This window comes from Podarcis cretensis (assembly GCF_951804945.1).
Source record: "Podarcis cretensis genome assembly, chromosome: 7".
Taxonomy (NCBI): domain Eukaryota; kingdom Metazoa; phylum Chordata; class Lepidosauria; order Squamata; family Lacertidae; genus Podarcis; species Podarcis cretensis.
The window spans coordinates 80,653,659-80,677,906 of record NC_137176.1 but is presented as its reverse complement, the minus strand read 5'-3'; positions in this window follow the sequence as shown (position 1 = coordinate 80,677,906).

Sequence of the window (24,248 nt, the reverse complement as noted above, 5' to 3'; positions counted from 1 at the left end):
TCCAAGGTGGCTTTCACCATTGGAAGCTAAGGCCCGGAAAAGACTCAATATGGAGGCCAAATGGCCGAAGTATTGGGAAATATTAGAAAAAGATGGAGATAATTGGAAATTGCAGAGTCAGGAGAAAATGAAAGACAAAGTGTGAGATTGGTTACATTATGCTCAGATTAAAGAAGTTTTTAAACTTGATAAAAAGTTAGGATTCCAGGTGGAAAAATCAAAGTTAGAAACGGAACTGTTAGAGCCTAAGGCTAAGGTACTCTCAAGAATGTATAACTTGCTGTTAAAATGGAACACACAAGATGAAATGGTTAAATCGGCTATGATAAAGTGGGCACAGGACATTGGGTATAATATTATGTTTGAGGACTGGGAAAAGTTATGGACCATTGGGCTGAATTTCACTGCATGTAATGCTTTGAAAGAAAATGTAATGAAAATGATATATAGATGGTACATGACCCCAGTCAAACTTGCAAAAATATACCACTTGTCTGATAATAAGTGTTGGAAATGCAGGGAAAGTGAAGGAACGTTCTTTCACCTCTGGTGGACTTGCCCTAGGGTTAAGGCCTTCTGGGAAATGATATACAATGAGCTGAAAAAAGGTATTTAAGTATACCTTCCCTAAGAAACCAGAGGCCTTCCTTTTGGGCATCGTTGACCAGAGGGTGCTAAGGAATGACCGAACATTTTTTATGTATGCAACAATAGCAGCAAGGATACTCGTTGCTAAGCATTGGAAAACCCAAGATCTACCCACACTGGAAGAATGGCAGATGCAACTGATAGACTATATGGAACTGGCTGAGATGACTGGCAGAATTCAAGACCTGGGAGAGGAGACGGTGGAAGAAGATTGGAAGAAATTTAAGGACTATTTGCAAAAATATTGTAAACTGTATGAATGTTAAGGAGGATGCTTGATCACAAATAACTTGGCACCATTGAATTAGATAAACTGAATTATGAAGATAAGCTAAATTTAGGAAAAAATCAACTTTTAGATAATGATTAGGCTAAACTAAAAAGTTTTAAAAAGTCAAATGAATATATCTAAAATTTAAGATATAACATTGGAAAATTAGATAAGGTGGGGATAAGGTGATAAATTGCTGAATTAATTTTTATATTTTGGAACGTAGGAGAGGGAGATGTGAGGAAGTCCAAAAAAAGGATAAGAAAATATGTTATGAAATGTGATGTTTTTTGTATGTTTTGTTTATTATGTTATAATTTTAAAAAAAAAACTATTAATAAATATTATATTTTAAAAAAAGGCATTCTCGGGATGTAAACAACGGTGCAAATTGCATTTCTAATGGTTCCAACTGTACCCACAGTATAATTAGAAGTAGTAATTTATTACTCAATGTAATAATTGGCTGTAATTAACCACTGCAAGTAAATTAGAAATAGTGATCCATTTCTTCATATAATGAGCTGCTTTTGCTGGTGCACGGGTGAATATTTAGCAGCTGATAATGACTTCGGAAACAGCACTCACCATTGCTAAGGCTTTCTACCACTCGCCTGCAGGGTGTGATGGCCTGGGATTCGGACTCAGAGGTTGAACCTGAGGAATCCCAGCCTGCACAGGAGTCCCCACCTCCAGAGCCAGCTAAGCCGGGGCTGGGGCCTGAGCCTGAAGGGTCCTCACCTGTGCTGGATCCTCAGGTGCCGGCACCATCTGAGTCTGCTCTGGCCCTGAGGTGGTGGAGGATCCATTGCCTGCAAGTGCTCCACTCTCAGCCAGGTCAGAGGAAGCTGAGGTTGCCTCTGGGTCCAGTAACCCTCCAGCCTCTCCTGAGCTGCAGAGGCTCAGGGCAGAGAGGCGGAGGGAACTAAGTTGCCGCAGGAGGAGTGCTCGCCTCCAGGCTAGGAGAGGCGAGTCACCTGTGGATCGGGGCCGCCTAATGCCTCAGGGCAGATGAAAGCCAATCAGCCCCAGTCCCAGGTTGCGGGAGCAACGTTGTTGCTAGCCTGTTCCTGCCTGCACTTCTGCCAGAGATCCTGACCTCACCTGACTCCCTGCCTTGGACCCAGCTACAACTTTGACAGACAGACTCCATACCGCACCATTGACCTTGGACTGGACTCGGACCTCGCCTCTCGGTTAGCCCCCAGGACCAGCACACAGGGCCTCAGAGATGTATGTATGTATATATTCATGTCATGTCATGTCATTTCTATACCGCTTTATATTTTTAAGAAAAATCCCAAAGCGGTATACAGCGTATTAACCATCAATAAAACAATCCAGAATCAAACATTTATGAAGAAAGTCAAATACAAAGTATATAGTCAAAGCAACATAATTAACAGGAAACTAAAATATCATCCTAAAGATTTCAAAATAAAACATTGCAAAGGAGGTCCACTATGGAATACATATTTAACACAAATAAAGTTAACCAAAAAAAAAAAAAGTCTTAAACATTTCAACAGAAAACAATGCTAAGTGAAGTCAAAATATAAAATGCACATTTAAAACAGCATAATTAACAAGAGAATGAAATATTATAAGCATGAACACGGCTGTTTGGCAGGCACAAAAAGACTCCAATAATTAGGATTTGTTATCAGGCATAGCAATGTCCCTCTAGTTCCACCAGGAGCCTCTTTAGTACAGCTGGTGAGTGTGGACCCCACCTCCTAGGCCAGGTAGAGAGGACCTTGCAGGAATCGGAGACTGATTTAGAGAATCACAGAATCATAGAATGCAAGCTTTGGAAGGGACCTTAGCAATCATCAAGTCCAATCTCTGGCTCTGTGTATGAACTATGATGCATATAGGGACCTTCAAGCCAGGCTATCCTAATCTCGTACCATGATAACTACCCAGTTGTCTTGCAAAAACACATTCCAGACTGTCTGCGTAAAAAAGGGAGACCTGCCTTGCTCCATGTCCTAAACTCCCTTAGGTAAACCCATATAAGGAAAGGAATTCAAAGGGATCACGGGCAGCAAGGTGTTGCTTAGAGAGAGTTCGTTGTGTGCTTGCTTAATGTATATGCAATTAAGGGAAGACCATACATGGTATGTTAATAGGGCAATGTAGCCTAGGATAGGAAGGATTTTGCTGCAGTTTATGCATATGTAGTGCCTTAAGAGATAACAAAAATGTATATATGAAGGAGCCCCTACCTTTTGAGGGGGCTCAGACTTTGGAAACTGATTTCTCTGAGCCAGCAATATACTTTATGTTTATCCTCATTCACTGCATAGAGTCTTTCTTCAGCCCCACACGTTGATTTTTGCAACAACTACAGCATCCCTTTTTGATAATATTTTTACTGGTTTTCATTATAACAAACATCTTATAACAATAAACATTAGGAAATAAAAAATAAAAATTTCAGCAACTGTATCATTTTGCATAATGTTTGTTCATTCAATATACTACCGAAATATGGGATTTCTCCAATACCCTGACTTCCCTCTACCCCCTCCGTATTTACATTATTACATTGTTAAATCGTGCTTGTCCAAATCATATTTCCATCCATTCATATCTATTTTTATCTATTATGATAATATTGCAAGTGCTTTTAGAATCCTGCTGATGTATTTACTTGCATGCAATGCTTTGCCATATATGCAATAAAAGTTCCCCATTCATTTTTAAATTTGTTATCATCCTGATTTCTAAGTCTACCAGTTAGTTTGGCCATCTCTGCATATTCCATTAACTTAATTTGCCAATCTTTTTTTGTGGGGGGGGGGGGATCTTTTTCCTCTTTCCAGCATTGGGCTATCAATATTCATGCGGCCGTACAACTAGAGCATCCCTGATAGAACTCTGTCCCAACTTCTTGTTAAAACACCTCTGCAGAAAGAGAGCCCACCGCTTCTTGAGACGGACTGCTCCCCTGCCAAAACAGCTCCGAAGTTTCACCTAACATTCAGACAAAAATCAGCTTCGGTGCCATATCTGTTCGTATCTAAAGCCCTTAACAGCATGGGTCCAGTTTTCTTTCAGGGTTGCCTTACCCCAATATGCACACTTGACCACTTTGACCTGTGGAACTGACCCTGTTACAGATGCCACATAACAGTCGTTCTGCACTTGTAAGAAATTGACCTGTTAGAAGCACCTATACTTCGGAACTCCCCGCCTATTGACATCAGGCAGCCATCTTCCCTGTACTCTTTTCAGCTTGAAACAAAATCAAAAAATTCCTTCCAGTAGCACCTTAGAGACCAACTAAGTTTGTTATTGGTATGAGCTTCCGTGTGCATGGACACTTCTTCAGATACACGGAAACAGAAGTCACCAGACTGTTAAGACTGTGTTTATGGAAGACAGTCTTACTCAGCTATGAGTGATTGCCAAAGAAGACTCCCTAGTAAGTGTGTTGAACGCTGCAGCTTGCATTGCAAAAATAGCAGAGCATTGGATTTGGCACTAAGCAGAAATACATGTGCCCCTGAAGAAGCAGCACATGTGGGTCGTAAGTGAGGGTGGAAGGGTCTGTCTCTCACTTTCCCATTTTGCTAACCTTACATTTGGTTATCCACATTCCTGCACCAAATTATGTGCTGTTGTTTTAAAAATCCTCCTGCACATTCACCAGCATTTTAGTGCGGATTTCTTCATATAAATACATTATTGTACACAGTTTTGACTCGTGTACAGGTTTTTGCAAGCAATTTCCCCTAATATGTAATGTGTTTTCTCTGTTTCGCTAATATTTGCATGCGCAATATCCCCTAACAGATGCAACCATTGTTTGGTTGGCAACTGAGTCACAAAAGATTCAGATGAGTGCCATTTCCGAAGGGTAACTGTATTTTTGTTCATTTATTGCTTCGGGAAGCACAGATTTGCTAGATTCGTTTTAAATGTGAACTGAATCAAATTTCTCTGTCATCCCTAGTTGTATTTAACGCAGAGGAGAACCACACACAGAGACGCTTCTCATCACTCTGAATCACATCCCTTTATCAGAGGAATTCTTGCCTTTTGTTTCAGGAAGGAGAAATTCTCTTGTCACCTCTAGGCAACCCGGCCAGTCATGTTTCCGATGCTGCACTTTTTTCTCAGTTGCATCTGGCAAACATTGTCTGAGCATCAAACGCGTGAGTTTACCCACTTCTCTTCTGATCTGTTTCTTCTTGGTGCACACCTGAGTAGAAATTTGACTTGCAAATGGCTGTGCATCGTGTTGAAGTGTTGACAACATTCTGCGTAAACTCAGTGAGACCTGTGACTTCATTTCCTGATTCTCAGTGTGGGAGTGAGCAATGTTGCTTTGCGGATGAGATTGTTGAGCTCCAGGGGAAGATGGTCAAAGCTTTTTTTCCTCGGATGAATTATAAAATTGCCACTCCCAGTCATCACAGACAATGCTCCAAAGATCGTCAGACTCTCAAAAATTTAGAAAAAAAATCTAAGCAGACAGCGATGAAGGATATAAAGTGAAAGCTTGTAAGGGTTTTTTTACAACCTCAGTCACTCACCTAACACTTTGAAAATGGTCTCATCCTCCAGCAGATGTTTAAGTATCTTCTTTCTTGGCCTAAAAACTTTGACTGCCGGCTGAGTGCAACTAAGTTAACTTATTGAATTTCGTCCATATTTTATTATTCCTCTGAGTTATGCTCTTTTGAAATCTCTTGCTGCATACCCATTGGAATAATTAATTATAAAAAATAGTGCATCTCTCACAGCCTCATGGATATAATTCTGGGAAGAATCCGTGGATACAAGTTGTCATGTTTCAGATGCATATCCAGGAGGAATTAAATCCTACACAGCATTAATGGTTCATAACAGAAGCTTTATACATTCTATGATTGATTCAAAGAAGAATTCGCAGACATAAATTTATGATGTAATTAGGGCTTCCAGTGCTGGGCACATATGCTTGTAATTTTAATGCAAATGGAGTATTTATTAAAGAGAAAGTTAGGGCCGTAACATTGTTCTGCCTCAGATCAACAACCATCTCGTTATTTCCGCAGATTGGATTTTTATTTTTTTTATTTTTTGCGGTACCATAAAAGAGTATGCTATGGTGATAATTTAAAAAAACATGATAGCCCTTGGAAGACTTGCCAAGAAGAGGAACAAATGTTTTGGGCTTTTTTTTTTCTGGAGAGTCAATACGAGTCAAGCGAGTCCTAAATAATGAGGAGAATCCTAGGGGCTGTAATCTGCTAAATTGTTATTCCCCCTATTCCCCTCACAGAGCTATAATTTTCAAATTGGTTTAACAGTAAATCCCGTTTACCAGAGATCTCTGGGAATTGTAGTTCTGTGAGGGGAACAAGGACACATCCTCCAATACCGGCTTGAGGGAAATGGGGGCATGATCTCAATGGAGGTTGTGCCCCCCTCTCACCCTGGCCCCGGCCCCCTCTGACTCCAGCCCCGCCCCCTTGGCTCCCTGCCTTGCACCTTCACCAGCCACCACTACCACAGCTGCCACCACAACCGCTGCCACTGAGGTTTCCACCTCTGCCGCAGCTGCCAACGTACTTCTGGAAATCAGCAGCGCTGACTTCATGAAGTGTGTCAGCTGAAAAGCTGTGGTGGAAGGGTGGAAGACAAGTGGTGACGCACGGTGGCTTCCAGGTTTGGGGCTCAGTCTGGTGTGAGCCAACTGACGCACACCACAACATGGGACCGATAAAAAATGTGCCTTTTGGTCCCGCGCTCTTGCACAGCTGGAGCACAGAAGCCAAAAAAGGACATCTGGGATTGGGATCAGAAGCCAGGGTGGTGTCTGTAAACCTAGGGTTGTCTCGCTTAAAATGGAACAGTAAATGGGAAAATATGCAAGGGCGACAGGAGGCGGGCAGGTGTGGAGGACTCCCTGGTCCTGAATGGGGTAACTGTGCCCCTGAAGGACCAGGTGTGCAGCCTGGGAGTCATTCTGGACCCACAGCTGTCCATGGAGGCAATTATGTGTCCAGGGCAGCTGTTTACAAGCTCCATCTGATGCAAGCTGAGACCCTACCTGCCAGCGGACTGTCTTGCCAGAGTGGTGCATGCTCTAGTTATCTCTCACTTGGATTACTGCAATGTGCTCTATGTGGGGCTATCTTTGAAGGTGACTCAGAAACTACAGCTAATCCAGAATGCAGCAGCTAGACTGGTGACTGGGGGCAGCCGCCGAGACCACATAACACCGGTCTTGAAAGACCTACATTGGCTCCCAGTATGTTTCTGAGCACAATTCAAAGCGTTGGTGCTGACCTTTAAAGCCCTAAACGGCCTCGGTCCAGTATACCTGAAGGAGCATCTCCACCCCATCATCCAGCCTGGACACTGAGGTCCAGCTCCGAAGGCCTTCTGGTGGTTCCCTCGCTGCGAGAAGCCAAGTTACAGGAAACCAGGCAGAGGGCCTTCTTGGTAGTGGTGCCCACCCTGTGGAATGCCCTCCCACCAGATGTTAAAGAGAAGAACAACTACCAGACTTTTAGAAGACATCTGAAGGCAGCCCTGTTTAGGGAAGCTTTTAATGTTTAACAGACCACTGTATTTTAATACTTTGTTGGAAGCTGCCCAGAGTAGCTGGGAAGACCCAGCCAGATGGGTGGGGTATAAATAATAAATTATTATTATTATTATTATTATTATTATTATTATTATTATTAGGGCCTCCTAGCAGCTCTCAGCACACTTAACAAACTAGAGTTCCCAGGAATCTTGGGGGGAAGCCATGACTATTTAAGGTCATGTGACTCTGATATAAATGTGTAGTGCAGGAGGGGCTTCTGGCCTTTGGGTTACCTGAATGGAAGATCAAGAGGGTTTTGTGAATGTCTGTAGAAACCATTCAGCAGGGCGGAGGCACTTAGCGTGATGGCAGCTGTGACTTCCTCTGTTTTCCATCCTTTCACTTCTATGGCTTATAAATTGTTTTAAAGGGAGTAATAGTACCATTCCATTCCACCTTGGTCAGACCACACCTGGAGTACTGTGTCCAGTTCTGGGCACCACAATTTAAGAAGTATGTTGACAAGCTGGAACGTGTGCAGAAGAGGGCAGCCAAGATGGTCAAGCGTCTAAAAACTAAGCCATATGAGGAACGGTTGAAGGAGCTGGGTATGTTTAGCCGGGAAAAGAGGAGACTGAGAGGAGATATGAAAGCCATCTTGCCATCTTCAAATATCTTAAGGATGGTCACATAGAAGTGGGAGCATGCTTGTTTTCTCCTGCTCTTGAGAGTAGGACCCGAACCGATGGCTTCAAGTTACAAGGAGATTCCAACTAAACATTCAAAAAAACTTTCTGACAGTAAGAGCTGCTCAAGAGTGGAACAGACTCCCACGAGAGATGGTGGACTCTCCTTCCTTGGAGGTCTTTAAGCAGATGACCATCTGTCATGGATGCTTCAGCTGAGATTTCTGCAGGGGGTTGGACTAGATGACCCTTGTGGTCTTTCAGCTCTAAGATTCTATGAGTGGGAAATAAAAAGAAGCACAGCCTACACTAATGTTACGATAAACGTCTCAATCCTCAAGAAAGGGTGTGAATGATTTCAGCCCCTGCTCACCTCTGAATGTACAGCCTCCATATCAGATATACATGAAATGGCCCTCCCCAAATCAGGCAAACCAGAAGATTTGGGGTTTGCTTTTATTTTATTTAATGAGATTTTGTTGTTGTTTAGTCATTTGCTCGTGTCCGACTCTTTGTGACCCCATGGACCAGAGCACGCCAGGCACTTCTGTCTTCCACTGCCTCCCGCAGTTTGGTGAAATTCATGCTGGTAGCTTCGAGAACACTGTCCAACCATCTCGTCCTCTGTTGTCCCCTTCTCCTTGTGCCCTCCATCTTTCCCAACCTCAGGGTCTTTTCCAGGGAGTCTTCTCTTCTCATGAGGTGGCCAAAGTATTGGAGCCTCAGCTTCAGGATCTGTCCTTCCAGTGAGCACTCAGGGCTGATTTCCTTAGGAATGGATCAGTTTGACCTTCTTGCAGTCCATGGGACTCTCAAGAGTCTCCTCCAGTACCATAATTCAAAAGCATCAATTCTTCGGCGATCAGCCTTCTTTATGGTCCAGCTCTCATTTCCATACATCACTACTGGGAAAACCATAGCTTTTACTATATGGACCTTTGTTTTACATACCACTAAAATCAAGGAAACCTCTTGTCACTTTACATGAAAGAATATAAGCTATTCATTTAAAAAATACTGGGAGAAAATAAAACATTAAAAACAACTTGTCATGAAATTCATCAGAATATCAATAACCCCTGCAGTTTAAATATATATATACATAATAAAATTATATGTTAAAATTGCATGTCTTGCTAGGCTTGCCTAAACAAGACAGGTTTTAGGTGTCAAAAGCAATACAGTGAAGGCACCAGTCTAATATCAATGGGCAGGGAGTTCCAAGGATTAGGTGCTGCCACACGGAGGAATTGATTCCATGCATGTGTAGAACCAACATTATGGCTTGCTATAACTAGAGATGCTATCTGCTTAAATTGGCTGTTATATTTCACCTCTGAATGTCTTTCTCAATGACAACTGTCTTGTGAAGCTTATAGTCATCCCAACTAATTATCTGTTTGGTCATAATTTCCCTTGAATACAAGGCAAGTTAATGGAGAGCATCCAATCCCTTCCTCAGCCTGCTGGTTCAGTGAAAGTCTCTTGGGTGCATGTGAATGTTCCAAAAGGAATGTGCCAGGAAACAGCCCATCCTGGCTTAGCAAACCCACCACTCAAGTTGCCAGGAGCTAAAACTGTGTAACAGGGAACCTGGGAGCTACAGTCCTCTGGCCTTTGCTTACACATCAAAGATCTGCTAGAGTTAATCTTTGCGTTTCCATCGATGTTCTAAGCTGGGAAAGGAAGCAGGATAGCTAATTACGTCCCACATCACAGCAAATGGCAGATGAGCCACAGTGCCTTGTGGCTGATCATCTGTGTTGAGCAGTTGCTCCCGACTCCCATATTTTGGCTTCTCACTTTTGCCTCTGCTTTTTTACAGCCTCTCTCTCTCTCTCTCTCTCTCTCTCTCTCTCTCTCTCTCTCTTTCTCTCTCTCTCTCTCTGCATTACAGAAACTTCATATGTTCAAGTCAGGTGCCTGACTGCTAACTTGGAATCCAGATATGGAAAGCATTCAGTCTGTCAGCATTTCCCAGTCTCTGGTGCCTACAGCTGCTTCCAAAGAGGATTTGGGGGCTTTTGAAAGCATTGCAGCTGGAGACAAGATGTTTCCATCTGCAGGACTGCAGGTGGTTATAAAATTAAGCCAACCCCATATCCCGCACCGTAAAGAGTCGTGTAATAGTATTTCTGCTGTTCCTGCACATCTGTTTGCTGCTATGATGTTTCGTAAGCAAAATCTGCTGTCTGCTGGGGGCAGGCAGAAGAAAGAGGTGTTAAGTATTTTGACTTGGAAAATGTGGCTGTTTCATTCACTGGAAATAGTAACGGCATGCCCTGGCTGCCAATGAATGAATACGAGACTATTCTTGGCACTGAAAATTTAAAAGGGGAGGAAATTGAGGTCTTCTTGCTGTTGTTTTTAAAAACTACCTTTTACAAGACTCAAATACGATCTACCCAAAAATCTTTCCACAGCACCACACTTTGGCAAACCCACAGAAATGCATGCCACACTGTCCATTTATTTGGGTTGTATTGTGATATGACGCTGGTGGGTGGCAATTAGTATTGTTATACATACGGCTCTGCCAGTGAGTGGTTTTGTTGGTGTTTTTTGCAATACGTTTTTTGTTGAGTGGAAGGAATGACTGGTGACAAAAGCTAGTGACATAAGTGGGCATTATTGAAGCGACTGGGATAAGAGATATGGAATTTGGGTGTGATGTACACATGGGGGTGGAGTGAGCGTTGTATTTTGTGAGTCAGGCTGTGCCTTTCCAAAGGGGAGAGGGAAAAGATCCCTTGCTTTAAAGATATTTCAACATGTGTATCTATGTTTTTTTGTTTCGGAGGATTTTATTGCTTTATTGCCATAGGCGCCATTTTAGAATAGTTTCTCCATTTCACCGTTTGTTTTACATGCAAGTTGGACGGGGCTGTTGTAATGAGATCCATCCTGCTTAATGGCTTATGCTTCCATTCCCTGAAATTGGCTGTGGGGGTCAGGAGGACCCCCCCAGAACCCCCAGCATGGGGAGAGGAAGGCGGGGACTGTTTCATCTGGAAATGCTCATGCAGAAGGAATGTTGGCTTCAACTCCTCAATTCTACAGTATGATTCTATTAGTCTATAATTGCACAGCGACATTTAATTCCACCCACTGTATTTTGCTTAAGAGGCTGTCTTAAGTACTAAGCAGGATATAGTAAGCAGGATATAAATAGATTAAATAAGCTGTGCACCTCTAAGGTACTGCAAGACTCATTGGTATTGTTCTTTCTCAAAGTATTATTTGAAAATTGCGTGTAGGCCCTAGCCTGGCCGCACCTGCTATAATCCATATCAAACAGAGGCACCATCTTCTTAAGCACTTTGGGGGGGGGGGCGCCATGTCGTTCTGATGTCACACACATGGCATCGCACAACATCCTGATGTCCTCCATGCCTGGCCTCCACAATGTTGCTTGTGTAGGATAAAGGTAAAGGGACCCCTGATCATTAGGTCCAGTCGTGGCCAACTCTGGGGTTGCGGCGCTCATCTCGCTTTACTGGCCGAGGGAGCCGGCGTACAGCTTCCAGGTCATGTGGCCAGCATGACTAAGCCACTTCTGGAGAACCAGAGCAGCACACGGAAACACCGTTTACCTTCCCGCCAGAGCGGTACCTATTTATCTACTTGCACTTTGATGTGCTTTCGAACTGCTAAGTTGGCAGGAGCAGAGACCGAGCAACGGGAGCTCACTCTGTCGTGGGGATTCAAACCACCGACCTTCTAATCGGCAAGTCCTAGGCTCTGTGGTTTAACCCACTGACGGAGACCAGCCGTCATAAAAATGGTGCATAGCATAGAAAAAGCACACAGAGAGACAAACGTATCTTCAGGGGTGGAGAGCAGCTCATTCTGAACTTTCCTCCTCTCCGGTCTATTTTATTATCCTTTGTCTCACAGCCAGCATGGTCATCATGCCAATGTCTCACGTTACATCACCCGATCATGGTTTTACGACACCATCACCATAAAAGGTAATTACTGCCCAGGGGGAACACAACTCCATATATGGTTATACTGCTGCATCACTGAGCTCAGTGAGGGACTACGTAGCGTTACAAGCTACTAGTGGCTGCATGGCTCCCACAACCCACAGCGCCACCCACCTCATATAACCAATGTGCATAAGTCTAATTAATGCATGAAGGGGTTAATGCCACAGAGGGAACTGCCCTGCCTGGCTCAACTAGGTCACTCCTTCTCACCTTGGCAGAAAGGTGATCAAGCCTACTGTTGTACCTCAGTCTACCTGAGAAGCTCAGCATGAAAGACATCTGACCTGGTTGCTCCAAGCTCAGACCGCATGGCACTTACAAGCCACTCTTGTGTTCCTATACCAACAATTTAGGAACTTTCCCCACTGTAACTAAGCCATGTTTTACTGCCTGTGTTTCCTGACTGATGTATGGAAACGGACATGGACCTGACCTTTCGAGAGTTTGTAAGTAAACTATTTTTAACTTATCAAACATGTGGTCTTTTTCTTTGCTAGCGGAACTTTGGAAAGGACTTAGAAGGGCATATTTTAAAGGTCTAACAGCCTTTATTTCCATGCTTTACTTTATTTACATTTGGTCTCTGCTGGGCTTTGGGTACTTGTCCCAGACCTGGATCTTGGCATCCAGGAAATCTAACCTATTTTTCTTTGCCACCAACAGCCTGTATGTTTCCAGGGTGGGTGAGGTGGCACTTCTCTGCATATGCAAACTGTTCCAAGGGAACTTTGCCAGCCAGGCCCACGATAATTTATTCTGATGCCTTCCTTTCTGGGAATGTTTCTGCTGGAGTTGTTCTGTACTCCAGAAACTTGTGAAGCCCTGGGTGACCTCAACCCTGTGGTTGAATTTAGCCTGCGATAATGAGTTAAACCTTCCAGGGTACATGGCACCCGCGGGCAAGCCTTTTCTCTTCTTTGAGGTGGCTCTCCTGGCTTGGAACTGAAAGCAAAACGCTCAAACAGCGCAGCAGATCATTAAATGGCTGGTACAGAGAGGGATAAAAACCAAGCAAGTCCATCTTCATGCTGATTCGGGCAGCTTTAATCGCCTTTTTTGTGACGCTGGGTGAGAATGCCTCAGTCATTAATCCTGACTTTCAAGCTCTTGGAATACAGTGCTATGGTCATTATATATGCCCTCTCTCTCTCTCTCTCTCTCTCTCTGAATACTAGGGTACTACTGGGATTATTGATAGTACCTCTTAGGAGTGTTTACAAGAACCTACCTGGTGATCAGGAACAGGTAAGTCTACCAGTTTCAGTTTCTCCCCATTTCTCATTCGTCCAGCCTGCCACTTTCTGCAGCAGTTTGCAAATCCAATTTTGAAGGATGTCTGTGCTTCAGTTTATGTATAGTTTTAGGGCATGCAAAGCAAGTAGGTTTGCACTGAAATGCAAACCAAAGTAAATTTCTCCCCTGTTCCTACATGATACTGTAGACAGATACCTAGACAGAAAGCAATTGTTAGCAAGGGTAAGATCAGTAAATAGGCAGTGTGCCATGCCTTTCAAATGTATTACAATCTTCTTCTTCTTCTTCTTCTTCTTCTTCTTCTTCTTCTTCTTCTTCTTTTCTCCTCCTCCTCCTCCTCCTCCTCCTCCTCCTCCTCCTCCTCCCTCCCTCCCTCCCTTTCTATTTCCCCCCAGTTATATTTTATTAAATTTTCAAAAAAAAAAAAAATCACATCTGCACTCCAACACATAACAATTATTCCTTTTGTTTTGTCGAATTCCCACCCCGTTTTCCATGGTGGGTTTTTTTCCTCCTCCTTGCTGCGTCCTATCTTCTCTCTCTTCTGCCATAATAACCATACAATAATTTCTAATTCCTTCTGTTGCTCACAGTTCAAATCCTGCGAATTCATTGCACTAAAGTATTTCTTCAAGTAATCCGAAAAAGGCTTCCATTCTTCGCAGAATGCATTGAAATATATGCTGCGGACGCATCGAGGAAGCATGAATCCCAGGGGTGCTCAGGTCCTGCTCACAGGTTTCCTGCAGGTATCTGGTTGGCCGCTGTGAAAACAGGATGCTAGATGGACCATTAGCCTGATCCTGCAGGCTCTTCTTATGCTCTTAGCCACTGCAGCAGTAGCAAGTGCTTCAACTTCCATTTTCCATGCGCTTGTCTTTCCCTTTTGCATCACCCGGCGCTAAGCCGAGCCTTCACGTTCAGGGACGGTTTACGTCCAGCAAATTTATCATCATCATTGCAGAGAACTGTGAGGGCAATATTTATTGCACCCTCCTTCCTCCTGCCTTCCTGCACTTTAAAGCTAGCTGGCACCAGCTCTCTCTGGAAGTGTTATCATACCCTCCAACATTTCTCCAGTGAAAACAAGCATGTCCTGTTCCATAATAATAATAATGGTGGTGGTGGTTTTATTATTTATACCCCGCTCATCTGACTGGGTTGCCCCAGCCACTCTAGGTGGTTTCCAACATTTATAAAAACATAATAAAACATTAAACATTTTAAAAGCTTTCTTATACAGGGCTGCCTTCAGATATCTTCTAAAAGTTGTATAGTTACTTATCTCCTTGGCTCAGGGGTCGCATAACTGTTGGGAGATTCCATTCCACCTTTTGTTGCAGACATGGGATTGTTGAGTGTCACATGTCTGTTTACATTCCAGCACAGACTTCTGGGTCTGGTGAGTGGAACCTCCGCTCTGTGTATTGCTGTTGTTTTGAGTCTCTCTCCGAGAAGACAGCAAGGAGAGACGACATGTTTATTTGTCTTGATTTATGTATAATAAATCCGTAGTTTTAGTATGTATCCACACAGCCTCAGCCTCTTCTGTTGTGCAGTTTACACTGCTACGTATAGAGTGCTCAAGGCAGCAAGCTAGAGTTGCTGATTTACATCGGAGCAAGAGGTCGATGAATCTCCACAGTGTGAGGGCTGAGAGGCAGACGATACAGCTGGGAGTTAGCCAGCTGGCCTTTCGACCCCCGGATGCTGACAATAACTAGATGCTCTCCAACATTTCTCTGATGAAAATAAGTCTGTCCTAAGGAAAAGCAGGACATTCTAGGTTCAAATCAGAAACGAGAACGGCTTCTGTAACTTGGGGACTGTCCCTGGAAAATAAGGACACTTGAAGAGTCCCTTACTTTTCCATTTAAAAGTGCTCCATCCCATCATCCAAGGAGATCACTCAACCTGAGTACCTGAATTTCACTCCCTGAACCAGTCTATGAGTCTCAGGAGATGGGGAGCATCTTGGAGGAAAGATAGACTACAACAAATAAATACCCTGTTTAGGTGGTATTCCAGAGGCGTACCCTCTTGAAACAAGACAGGTAGATTTATTAGACTATTGGTCAAATCTAGCACCATCTTACACCCTTGCAGATCTCAATGAGTAGAGGTCATGGATCTGGAATCTGTTGGGAAGCCACTTGGATCTCGTACCTGCAGCAATGATCTGATCAGGCGCAGCAATGAAGCTGATCAGATTATACAACAATTATGTTCTGCTGGAACCGAGGAGACATCAGTCATTCCGCACGATAATTGAAGTCTTCCTATTCATGACACTCGATAATTAAAACATCAACTCTTCAACTTTTATGACCAATATATTAATCTGCCTCCTCCAACTCGTTCTTCTTCAAATAATGCTTCTGGTTATGGCGTGGGAAGAGTAGCGGGAAGAATGAGGCATGTGGCGACATTTGCAAAAGAAAAGAAGAAACCTAAGGCACAATTTCAGGCCTAGCGATCAGTTCAAAACCAAAGGCCAAGCCTTGCTTGCTTTACTGAAAGGAATAATCCCATTGATTTAATGGGATTAATCGCATCAGTGAAGGCAAACAGCAGACTTCCCTAGGGAATAGTTCGTTTCTGGAGATTATGGAATGTAAATGGAGATGGAGCTCTCTGACCTATGCCAGAGAAGAGCAAAGGAGACAGAGGCCTCCCTCCTCTTGCCATTTAGCCAGTGTGGTGTAGTGGTTAGAGTATTAATAATAAATTTTATTTATATCCCGCCCTCCCCAGCCGAAGCTGGGCTCAGGGCGGCTAACAACAATCAAAATAATCCAATGATTCTAAAAACATTGGTCTAGGAACTGGGAGAACTAGGAACTGGGAGACCAGGGTTCAAATCCCCACTCAGCCATGAAGCTCTCTGGGTAACCTTGGACCAGTCATTGTCTCTCAGCCTAACCTACCTCGCAGGGTTGTTGTGGGAGACTATGGAGAGAGGGAGAGCCATGGGCACTACCTTGAGCTCATGGGGGGGGGGAGAGATGGGATATAAAGAAAATGAATAATTTTGAGAACTGATTCGGACATTAATGAAGGGCAGGTGTGACACTCCCCATCTAGCACAGGGCATTAAAGTTGCTACAGCGGGCAGAAAAACAAGACCGTGAGCAATTTTCAAGTGGTCAGCGGAGGGGGTAGGAATGTTAGGAAGCTGCTGGTTTTAAGCAACAAGTGACTTTAAAATAGGATCAGAGCTTGAGTGTTCATAGGTTGTGAGAGGATGGTGTTTAACCTGTTGCTGTGGGGAGAATTCTCCTGCGTCACCCCCTCAACTATTCTCCATCTATCAAAGAGGAAAGAAACAGTATATAAAGTAATTATCTCAAAGGGGAGAGGGGGGAAAGGGTGAAATTCTCGTGAGTGGGGTGCAGGGTTTTTGTTGCACTTACTTTACATTCATTGTGGTCAAGGGGTGTTTGCGAGTGTTTTAATTCATCCTACAAAGCATCCCACCCATGGTCTGCATCCTGCAGCCTCCCTGGGTGCCTACACTTCAGTCAAAGCCCAGGGGGAAGCATCAAGAGGTAACTATTCCCTGTAAGGGACCTTTTTCAGATTGGAAAGTCTGGGGAGGCTGCAGAGTTCTGGATAAATATTTATTGGGGGGAGTGGGACATGCTTACCACTCTAGGCACCTCAGAACCCCAAAGTAAGTTCAAAAACCACTGACATTCCAAAGTGCCCTGAAAATGAGGCGAGGTAATGGAAGCCTGTTTCACAGAGGAAGATTTTGAAAAACCGAGGGACTGATTTCATCAAAGCACCAGTGTAACTATTTCTGCGTGCTGTTTCCAGAGGATAATTTAGCGGCGCAGTTAGATGATTTCAGGCTCCGGATGTAATAGTCTTATCCCCCTCCCCTCCCCTGGGTTAGATGCTATTGTGTATTATTTCAATATAGGGCAAGGCAAGGCTGCTGGATTGGGAAGCCCCACTGCTCACTCTGCTAAGTGGGACCACGGGCATCTGCCCCCAAGTCTCGCCTGGATGGTGCCATTTATTGAAATGCCGTCCCATTCCCTGTGAGGGGAAAGAATGCAGGCATAGCACTGGGCCCTCCCCCCCCCCCCCCGCTGGTTTGTTAAATGCAATTCCTGCACGGAAATGACACCTCTGGCGCTGCCATGCTTCCAGGTGCAAAGTTGTGAATTGGCTGTTATAACCCCCTCCAGCTTCTGATTTCCTGTAAATTTAATCCCAGTAAGTGGCAGTTCCTTCCTGGAAGTCAAATAAAATTAGACGCAGGGACTTAGAACTGGCCACGCTGGATCAAACCCAAGGACTATCGAGCACCAGTGTTGACCAGTCGGGTGCCTCTGCAACCTCACCACCTCGATGAAGATAAAATCTCATTCCCTGCTCTTTGCTCAGCATCAGAGGAATGCCACATGTGGAAATAAGAGTTCAGTTTTTAGCTATGGTTCATGAATTTGTCTAATCCTTTTTTTAAAAAGCACTTGATTTTGCATGCATTGGTATAGAGGAGCTGGAATAGAGGGAGAGTGAAGCTCTGAGTTTATGTGTTTTCTCAAGCAGTGATGTCACCTTCCAGAATGCCAGAATAACCAACAGGCCGCCTCCGTCCAGCAAGCAAGCGAGGTGATAACAAGGCTTTCAAGTTTTAGGATTGTTTGTGACAGATTTGCAGAAAATATCAGAGCAGGAGAAGAATAATCAAGCGGAGGCTCCATACCCCATTCCCTTGATGGGATTTAATCACACACCCCCTGCCAGTTTTATCATTTTTGAGTGTGGTGCTCCCTTAAGAAGTCATTTAATCCGGGGGGGCCACTAGGGGCGCATCAGAAGATGGCTGACAATAACATCTCTCCAACCCACACGAGGTAATTAGGAGGCTGTGATGGGAGTAAATAGCCTCCCTGCCCCCCCAAGGGTGTGGGGGGGACTGTCCTTGCCTGCTGTGCCCTATACCACCCCCCGAATTTGTGAGGATGGGGGCACTAGGCAGAAAGCCCTCCTGTGGATCTCGGCGCTCCTGGACGCTGTCTCTGATCCGCGCCCCTAGCTGCAGCAACTTCAAAAGAAACAATTAGGAGGAAGCGAATGTACATATTTCAAGGAAGAAGGGGGAGTAAAGACTGCTAACTGAAGAGATCTCTGATAAACAAGACGGGTCGGAGGAACAAGAATAAATCATGAGAAGACACACCAAGGCTCAGTATGGCAAAGGGACTGGATGGGGGAGGGGGGGAAAACTTTCCTTTCTTTTCTCTATGTGATTAACCAATAACCCCCCCCCCCACAAGTCACAAATTAGTAATGCCGTGTAAATGACTTAAGCTGTGGATTTATGACTGTGTGGAGATAATTTTCTAACCAAAGCATGTTTCAAGAAGATTGTGGAAAGTATAAGAGCTTTGGAATGACGCAGTAAAAAATACCGTCACCATGTTGGCAAGTTCTGTTGGAAGACTTAAGTCTGGGAGGAGGAACAGAGCTGTTTTTATATTGTGGGTGAGACTCCTCAGAGGGACTTAAGAGCGACAGTTTTGCGAGATTAATGATGGAAAGAGTGATGTTATTTATGAAAGCGATGATATATGGAAACCATCGTGATATGAGGACTGGACGAACGGAAAAATTCACACAGGATTATAATTGGTGTTTATCTGCTTAAGGAGATTATCAGAAGAGATCATAAAGGAAAAAAAGAAAAAATATACGAATAAGATGAGATGTGGAAACAGCAAGATAAGACTGGATAGAATTATGAACATTATTTGGACTGATTTGTGGATATTAACGCAGTAGCCAGAAGATGATCGGAATCCCCCTTCGGAACTTGAAATATGGGTCCCCTCAACAAAAAATTTAAAATTCGGCTTTGTAATTCGGAATTTATGTGATGTGATTTGATTTGATTTGATTGGTCGGTTAATAAAAAATATTTTTTAAAAAAAGAAGTCATTTAATCCAGTCCAACCCTACTCAATGCAGTTTCTGCAACTGAGCTTGGTGGTGCTTATTCCATAACTTAAACTTGCAAAAACGCAGTAAGCATCAACCATCTTCAGCCAGAACGCAACCTTAAATTTTCAAACTCACAAATAAGTGTTACCATTTAAATCAGTTGTTACCAAACTATTTTGGGTCACTGGCCCCTTGGTTCCATAAAAATCATCCCCAGTTCCCCCTACCCTATAAAAAGCATTATTCATAACAGCCAGCAGAGGGGCGGTATTGCCCACTTTGTGAACCACTGAGGCTAGCATGAAGTAGAAACCCCAGCCAAGGGGAAGAACTTGAAAGCCTCGTTATCCCTTCACTTGCCTAGGCAAAGAGGGTCCATCAATTCCCCTTGTGCTCCAGCTGATGACATCATTACTACTGGCCCGGGGGGGGGGGAGCAATCCAGAGTTCTGCTTCATTGTGCTCCCCTTCCACTATCTCTGCAACTGGCTGCAAAGTGTTTGCTTCTTATTCTCTGCCTTTATGTGTCACCATTCTCTTTAAAAAAAAACCTACAGCAAAAAACCCACAGCAAGGGGGAAGGGGCTAGAGGCACTCCTTTCTGCTTTTGCTTCTGTGCTGAAGAGGAGAGCAGGTTGAGAGAGAGAGAGAGAGAGAGAGAGAGAGAGAGAGAGAGAGAGAGAGAGAGAGAGAGGACGTGTTTCATGTGGCTTCTTTCGTTAGCAAAACTGTTTGCTTTTGCTCCGAGAACAGAAATCCAAACTGTGCCTTCCCGTTAGGGCCCCGCGCCTATTGTCTTCCATTCCGCTCTTCTTCAATGTCACCTTGCACTGAACTACAAAGAAATCTGTCAGCCTCCTTCATTGCCTCCCTTTTCATAACCCTAAGCTACACGGCGGCTCGGGGAGTTCAAGAGCAGAAGCCGAATGGATATTTCCCCCACGTTCTCCATCAGCTCATGTGAAGCTGGAGTTCCCCACCGTTCAAGCAAACCGTAATTGCTACCCAAAGTCAGCAATCTTTGCTGCGATCCCAACGCAGCAGGCATTGGGCTAATTACCGGGGAGCGTCTTACATGGCTTTGAGACTTAAAAGTGACTTTTTAAAAAAAGCATGAAATCTCTGCACTGCTTTGGATTTCGGAAACGCAGTGTTGTAAATCAATTGCAACAGGAGTTCCTATCCCCCCAACCCCTTCCTGCCATCTTTTCCTGCAGTTTGTCCTGCTGAAAATTTACATTTCTGGATCCTGATGCTTGTCTTTGCTTTTGACGTCGTAAAAGTCCTGTTTGCAAAGGTTCGGGGTGTGGGGTGCCCATGTAAGCCCTCCTCCCGCAACAATGTTTTCAAGCATGTTGCACCCTGTTTCAGTCTCTGACTGTCATGAACTGGTTGGACACAGAGGAATGGTGGAAGGAACCAGATGGGGAACCAGCAAGAAGCCTCAGAGCCCTGGGAGTGTTGGTGGGACAATGATGGGTGATCAGAGGGAAGAGAGAAAATCAGGGCTTAGTGAGCTGAGAGAGTCAGTGGCAGAGAGCAGTCCAGAATCAGATGCAGAAGCTGAAGCAGGCAAGTAGGAGGAGGCAGGTCAAGAGGCAGAGATAAGTCAGGCTGGTGGACAGGTATGGGTCCCAACCCCTTCTGCTGCTACAAGCTCTTCTCGCTGCTTGTCTCCCAGAACCAAGAGAGGGATGAAACAGGCAGAGCAAAGACAGGCTGCATGCAGGCACAGTCTCTGATTGCTTGCAAAGAGACCTGGAGAGGAGGAGACTTTGATGGCTGTGGCGAGGCTGAGGCTTTCAATCACAGCAACTGATCCATTGGGCAAGATGTACCAGCGATGAGTTGCTGTGCTCATTAAGGCCTGACACCCAAGCCAAGTGTGTGAACGCTATGTTTTTGCTTCCCCCCTTTTCCTGAAACAGAAGGCAATGGTCATCAGTTCCCTACTGACTTATTCTGTTTTTGCTCCACTTATTTAAAAAAGGGGAAAAGAAAAGGAAAAAATAGATGAGCATTAAGGTAAAGGGGTAAAGGGGACCCCTGACCATAAGGTCCAGTCGTGGCCGACTCTGGGGTTGCGGCGCTCATCTCGCTTTATTGGCCGAGGGAGCCGGCGTTTGTCCACAGACAGCTTCTAGGTCATGTGGCCAGCATGACTAAGCCACTTCTGGTGAACCAGAGCAGTGCACGGAAACGCCGTTTACCTTCCCGCCGGAGTGGTACCTATTTATCTACTTGCACTTTGAGGTGCTTTTGAACTGCAAGGTTTGCAGGAGCAGGGACCGAGCAACGGGAGCTCACCCCGTCACGTGGATTCGAACCGCTGACCTTCTGATCGGCAAGTCCTAGGCTCTGTGGTTTAACCCACAGTGCCACCCGCATCCCTAGATGAGCATTACTTTAAAGCTTAGCTGGCTACGTTGTGGTCTCCAGGAGTCATTGAACCACAACTCCTGTCATCCTTGACCCAGCTATGCTGGTTGGGGATGGTGGGAGTTGGAGTCCAACAACATCTGGAGAGCGCCATGCTGGGGGTGCTTCTCTATCGTCACAGGAAATGGCACGTCAAGCAAAAGCCAAAACCAGTTGCTTGAAGCCGTAAAGGATTAATGCAAGTGATGACCTCAGGCACTGTCCTGGTTTGCTTTTGTTCTTTTGTAATCTGTTCTTTTTTGTCGGATTTTCCTGGGCTTTATTGAACACAATGGAGTCAGCTCTGTTCAGAGAACAGATTCTGCAAAAGCTGATTTGTCTGCGGCTGTTGAACAGGCAACACTTTGCTCGGCTTTGACATTCATAGAATCAGCTCACTGGGGTTTGTTGATTCTATATTGGCCCATTCCTCCTTGGCAATGATTTCAAGAAACACAATTTCTAGAGAATTCTTACTGTGAGGATTAAAACCGTCTCACCAATGCAATTCATAAATTATCCAAGCATACCCCTCCTTATAAAATCTTTCAGGGAATCTTCAGATGTGACTTTTGATGAGCACAATACCTTTGATGAAGTATCCTATTTTCTCCATCTTTAATTTGGGCTAGTGAGAAGGAATGCTGAGTAATGAATAAGCAATTACTGGTAAGATAGAAATCTTTGTAGTCTGTATTTTTATTTCTTCGGACACCTTTTGGGGCGGGTGGGGGTTATATCCTGAACCTAGATGCAGGTGGCGCTGTGATCTAAACTACTGAGCCACTTGGGCTTGCCAATCAGAAGGTCAGCGGTTCGAATCCTTGTGATGGGGTGAGCTGCCATTGCTCTGTCCCAGCTCCTGCCAACCTAGCAGTTCAAAAGCATGCCAGTACAAGTAGATAAATAGGTACCACTGCGGCAGGAAGGTAAACAGCGTTTCCGTTCGCTCTGGTTTCCTTCACAGTGTTCCGTTGCACCAGAAGCAGTTTAATCATGCTGGCCACATGACCCAGAAAGCTGTCTATGGACAAACGCCAGCTCCCTTGGCCTGAGAGATGAGTGCCACAACCTCATAGTTGCCTTTGACTGTACTTAACCGCCCAGGGGTCCTTTACCTTTACCTTATATCCTGAACCACTCCAAAAGCCTGTTTTGGTGCAACTAAGTCTCCCCTTTGTTTGGAGGCTGGTCTCCTTGCCTTCTGCCTCACCTTTCCCAATGGACACTGGCTATAGCTGTTCCTCATCTGCCATTCAGGTGTTGTTAATGTGTCTTTGCAAAATTGCCCTGTAACTTTCCTATGGTTTGGGAGAAGTGGGGGGCACCAGCAATTCATAGAGAGGTCCCCCATCCAGATTTAATTTTATAGAATTCTATGCTTTTCCCAAGCAAGCAATTCCATCTGTTTCCCAACAAAATGGCATGCTTGGCGAACTCACAAAGAGCAAGAAGTGATAGCATATGTAAATACTTTCTAATTATGCACAGCAATGGAAGTTCACAGATGGAGAACACAACCACCACCCCATCCTTTGCTACCTATAATTCCTCCTTGAAATGGTCTCGTGCTGCAATTATCCGTCAATGGGTATTTTCCCTCTCCTAAAATGGAACTTTCATTATCTAAATTGGGTTTTGAGCAAGCATAGACTTCAGGCAGGGTGGGGGGGAATAAATAAGGGAGAGCCCATTGCGCGAAGTATCTGCGTGGGCTGCGAACACCGTTGAGTTCCTTTACCGCTTTGCAAATGCAACATATGCTTTTGCAGAAGCTGAATTGAGGTTGGATGGGGAGATTCACCCTCCTTCAGACAATCAGAGGCAGCCAAATTGCTGCAAAGCAATTGCGCTGTTGGCTAAAATCCACACCGCTCCAGATCATTAGCGTTACGTTCAAAGAAGTTGGGTGTGTTGTGGTTCTGCCAGATTTATCATGCCTTCTTTGGAAAATACTAACCTGGGGGTAAGACTTTTTTTATTTCTTGCATACGTTTCCCTAGGTCAGTGGGGAGAGGGGCCAGTTGAAAGCCAAAGCACCCCACAACCTTTGGGGGGACACCTGTCTGTGGTGGGTGGGGTCAGGGGCAAGAGCAAGTGGAGTAAAATGAATATAAATTTTGCATTTGTGCAGTAGGCTGGTTTCTATACTCACTCATCTGCCCTCTCCATCCTTCATCCAGGCTACTAAGAGACACCTTCCAGCCAGGTATAAATACTCAAGGAGGGTGAAAACCTGGGCAGGTGAGGAATATGTTATTATTTGCATTGTCTTTACATTGTGAATGTATTTCACAAAGAATAAATGGTATGGGGAAAGGAGGTGGCAGTTGGCAAATGGTACACACACACACACACACACACACACACACACACACACACTGCCCATCTGACTGGGTTTCCCCAGCCACTCTGGACAGCTTACAGCATATATAAAAACATAGTAAAACATTAAACATTTTTTAAAAAAACCTCTGTATACAGGCCTGCCTTCA